General features: G+C 40.4%; 1 protein-coding gene across 1 annotated transcript in view; it reads left to right on the top strand.

The window, feature by feature from the left end:
- MSH2 (mutS homolog 2) overlaps nucleotides 1-5,191 on the top strand; it is a 75,606-nt gene that overhangs the window by 21,016 nt on the left and 49,399 nt on the right. The window lies entirely within an intron of this gene.

The following is a 5,191-nucleotide window of genomic DNA, read 5'->3' as shown; positions in this document are numbered from 1 at the left end:
GCCCAGCTAATTTTTCTGTATTTTTAGTAGAGATGGGGTTTTGCCATGTTGGCCAGGCTGGTCTTGAACTCCTGATCGCAGGTGATCCGCCTGCCTCGGCCTCCCAAACTGCTGAGATTACAGGTGTGAGCCACTGCACCCAGTCCTTAATGCTGCTTTGTAGGTGAAAATTGTGAAATAACTTAAATTTCATTTTTATTAAAGTTAATTTTTGGGAAATTAATGAAAGGTTGACATTTTAATCTTTTGAATATTGCACTTGTTATTTGGGTTTAAATTGGGGGGCTTAGGAAGGGAAAGAAGCCCTATGGTTGTTTCTGAATTTTCTGAAAATTATGTTGATATACTATATATGAAATATATATAGTTGATATACTGTATATGAAATCCAGTTTGGAGAGAATATGTCCATTGATAAGGAAAAATTAATAAAGATTTGATCTAGATAAGGCATTCCATTTGGAAGTGGTTTGAGTATTTTTTTTTTTTTTTTTTTTTGAGACAGAGTCTTGCTCTGTGATCCAGGCTGGATGTAGTGGCACAATCTTAGCTCACTGCATCCTCCACCTCCCGGGTTCAAGCAGTTCTCCTTCCTCAGCTTCCCAAGTAGCTGGGATTACAGGTGTGGGCCATCATCCCCGGCTAATTTTTTTTTTTTTTTTGAGATGTAATCTTGCTCCTGTTGTGCAGGCTGGAGTGCACTGGTGCGATCTCAGTTCACTGCAACCTCCACCTCCTGGTTTCAAGCGATTAAGCGATTCTCCTTCCTCAGCCTCCAGAGTAGCTGGGATTACAGGCCTGTGCCACCACGTCTGGCTAATTTCTCTAATTTTAGTAGAGAAGGGATTTCGCTATGTTGGCCAGGCTGGTCTCAAACTCCTGACCTCAGGTGATCCACCCGCTTGGCCTCCCAAAATGCTAGGATTACAGGTGTGAGCCACTGTGCCTGGCCTAAGTTTTGTATTTTTAGTAGAGATGGTGTTTCACCGTATTGGTCAGGCTGGTCTCAAACTCCTGATCTCGTGATCTGCCTGCCTTGGCCTCCTAAAGTGCTGGGATTTCAGGCGTAAGCCACCGTGTCTGGCCTGTTTGAGTATCTTTTAAAACCAGTAAGGATGAACTAGAGGTATCAGCTCTCTTCATGGACTTTGGAGAAATAAGACAAAAGGGAAAGAGATGTTTTGCTGGGTGCGGTGGCTCACGCCTATAATCCCAGCACTTTGGGAGGCTGAGGATGGCGGATCTCCTGAGGTCAGGAGTCAAGACCAGAGCCATTGCACTCTAGCCTGGGCAACAAGAGCACAAATTCGTCTCATAAAAGAAGAGAGAAAAACAGAGATGTTTTGGTTTTTTAAATCTGGAGTGTTCTGTTCTTACTCTACAGCACTTAGTGCATCTCTCCACCTTGTTTGTTCTTTACAACAAAACCCCATTGGTTCTCTCTTACCAAGTTTGCTTTATTCTTGGTTTATCCTTTGTAGGAGGGATATGAAGAGCAAATAGGAAGTGTAACTGTTGCTGCTTGAGAGAAAGCTGTTTTACAATTTGTTGGCAAACAATTTATAAAAGTACAACAAAAGTGTGCATTTGTGGCTTCTCATTTGTGTTTTATCATTGCTGTATCTCATAATTTGTGTTTTTTAAAAATAATTTAACTTTATTTGAAAAGCACTACAGGGTCAGGTCATGTTTTTAAAAAATCAAGAGGGTAAACACCCCTACTTCTACTTTACCTCCAGTCCTAGTCTATGGTGGTAATCAGTGTTAACAGTTTAGTTTGTGTTCTTACCCTTCCAGGGTTTTTTTTTCTTTATTTATACAGATATATACATTTTTAAAAACATAGATAACACTTAAAAACAATATGAGGTCATATTAATATAATTTGTATTCCTTCCCAACAGTATTTATAGTTTTTTTCATTTCACTATATATTTATAAATTTTTTATTTCTAATAATTTCTCTCGAATAGATGAGACATCATATAGTATAAAATTTAGTAGAAAATCAGTTTTTCAGAGGTACAAAATTGGCTGACTTTGCACAGACTCCTTTCAGTTCACAGGTAGGGATGCACAGCCACCTCTTCCACTGAGAAGAGGAAAGGATATGTGTGCTTGTGGGCTCTTCAACTCTGTTGATTACTTGCGATTTATTTTCTGGTCAGTTTGATTAAGTGATGAAATTAAGTGATAAAATACTGGGAACAGAGAAGAAGTGTAAGATTATTTTATCAGAAATATATTCTCTGTGATGTTTTTTACCATTGACCTCAGTGTCACCCACAAGGATATGGGAGTTTTATGGAAAGAAGAGAAAAGGAAAGGTGAGGGTGTAGATCAGCCAGCATTAGACTTTGTCAATCTTTTCTTGCCCCTTTATACCTCCTTCCCTGCTTTGTTTTATTTTTTTTGAGATGGAATCATGCTCTGTCGCCTGGGCTGGAGTGCAGTGGTGTGATCTCAGCTCACTGCAACCTGCGCCTCCCAGGTCAAGCGATTCTCCTGCCTCAGCCTCCAGAGTAGTTGGGACTACAGGCGTGTGCCACTACGCCCAGCTAATTTTTGTATTTTTAGTAGAGATAGAGTTTCACCATGTTGGTTGGCCAGGATGGTCTCGATCTCTTGACCTCGTGATCCACCCTCCTCAACCTCTGAAAGAGCTGGGCCTACAGGCGTGAGCCACCGCACCTGGCCTACCTGCTTTGTTAAGATAACTAAGGGATTTCTGTGATTGTTAGGATTCAGACTTCTGTGTGCGTAAGAATCAAGCTGTGTGCATAATAATTGGATAGGATTTCACAGCTGGGCCCCACTCCCAGGGATTTTGTATTATCTACCTCCAAGTGATTTTGATGCTGATGATCCTTGGACCAGACTTGATGAAGCCCAATTCGATCCAGATGCTTAGCTAGGAAAGCCCCCAAAGTTCGCTTTATTGGATTGTGTAATTTGACTACATCCATTGTTTCTTTTTTCAAATGTAGAGTATATGCCACAAAAATCTTTTCTGGAGCAGTAGGCATCCTAATTAATCTTGATGTTTGTTTATAGCCCCATTGACGGGGCTGTAAACTTGGCAGCAAATTGTGTTCCCACTAATTTGGCATTTTCCATAAAAAACATGTATCTGTTGTTAGCTGCCTAGACATTAGCTGGACATGGTTTAGGTTACTTTTCTCTTAAAAAGTGTATTTTAATTCAAGTTCCTTTAAGCCAGCAGTCTCAACCTGGGGCAGTTTTTCCCTCCAGGGGACATTCAGCAGTGTCGAGAGACATTTTTGGTTGTCGTGCTGAGGAAGAGAGTGTATAGTGGGTAGAATCTAGGGTTTCTGTTAAACAAGCATGGAACAGCCCCTTACAACAAATATTTACGTAGCCTAAAATGGCAGTGTTGCCAAGATTGAGAAATTATGCTTTAAATGTGTTTTTATATGTGGCCATTTTGTGTGTACTCTGGAGATAACATGTTTTTCCTCATATAACATGCTTGATAAACATTTTGGTAACACAGGAATTGTAAATGCTAGTGATGTCAGTAAATACTTAAGAAATGTAGGGCCAGGCGCGGTGGCTCACGCCTGTAATCCCAGCACTTTGGGAGGCTGAGGCAGGAGGATCACGAGGTCAGGAGATCGAGACCATCCTGGCTAACACAGTGAAACCCCGTCTCTACTAAAAATCTGAAAAAATTAGCCGGTGGCGGGCACCTGTAGTCCCAGCTTCTCAATTTAGAAAGCAGATTTGTTTCCTTTCTATACCTGTGTAATTTGAGGTTTAGTTTACTGTCACATTGTTTACAAACATAAGGAAGATCGTTGCTCATCTGATAGCCTTCTGAACCTTGAGTCATCTGTAATACATATGGCCTCCAGAAAAGTTTCTCTAAAACTGTACTTGGAGATGTGCAAAATATGTAGGAACATTTTCCCACCTTCGATTGTTAGTTTACCTTTCAGCTTCAGCAGTTTACCTTTCAGCTATTACTTTAGTAACATCTCCAACATTGTTTTTCAAACTGCAAGGTGTGACCCAGTAGTGGGTCGTTAAATTAGGTGACAAAGAGCAATTTGAAGAATTAAATACGATAAAAAATGGCAGAGTGGGCTTATGCCTGTAATCCCAGCAGTTTGGGAGGCTGAGGCGGGTAGATCACGAGGTCAGGAGGTCGAGACCATGCTGGCTAACATGGTGAAATCCCGTCTCTACTAAAAATACAAAAAATTAGCCGGGTGTGGTGGCATGCGCCTGTAGTCCCAGCTACTCAGGAGGCTGAGGCAGGAGAATCACTTGAACCCGGTAACTGGAGGTTGCAGTGAGCCGAGATTGTACTACTGCACTCCAGCCTGGGCAACAGAGCGAGACTCTGTTTCCAAAAAAAAAAAAAAGAAAATAGCAGAGTGTATCACATAATTGGAATGGTAAGTATTGATTTGTGAAACCTATTTTAATCATAGATCTGTGTATGCATGTGCTAGATTGTGATGTAAAGATATTTCTTGCTGTGGTTACACTGAAAAAAATGAAAAGTCACTGATTTCCAATAACTTACAGAAGTAATATGAACTGCATATTCTATGGTTCTTGAAACAAGCTGAGATGTTATTGACTTTGGGAAGCAGTAAAATTATTTTAGTTTTTTAATTAACAGTTTTTGGCTTTGTACTGTCAAGAGGTAATTTTAGAAAGCATTCTAAAAATGTGTAAGAGATACACTAAGTATTGGATTTGGCAACATTCTTGAACTGTAATTCTGTTTCATTAAATATCACTATTTACATGTGCAACAGTGTGTCCATAACAATATCCCAGTAATGAAATTCTTTCTCCTATTTAAGGCATGTCTGTTTGATGAAAGTCAAACAAAATTGGGTATATGTCAGTGTCTTATGATACTGCTTAACTAAACATTAATTTGACTCTTAGCTAATCAGGAAATGTTTGCCTCACAGTCTTACAGAGCTTTCCACCTTCTAAAAAAGCTAACGTTTCAGAATAGATCCAAGCTTCTTTCTTTTTTTTTTTTTTTTTGAGGCGGAGTCTCGCTCTATCACCCAGGCTGGAGTACGGTGGCGCTGTCTCGGCTTGCTGCAACCTCTGCCTCCTGGGTTCAAGCAATTCTCCTGCCTCACCCTCCTGAGTAGCCTGGATTATAGGCGCGTGCCACCATGCCCAGCTAATTTTTCTGTAT

This window comes from Colobus angolensis, unplaced genomic scaffold (assembly GCF_000951035.1).
Source record: "Colobus angolensis palliatus isolate OR3802 unplaced genomic scaffold, Cang.pa_1.0 Scaffold15, whole genome shotgun sequence".
Classification (NCBI taxonomy): Eukaryota; Metazoa; Chordata; class Mammalia; order Primates; family Cercopithecidae; genus Colobus; species Colobus angolensis.
This window is presented reverse-complemented; position numbering and strand designations above follow the sequence as displayed.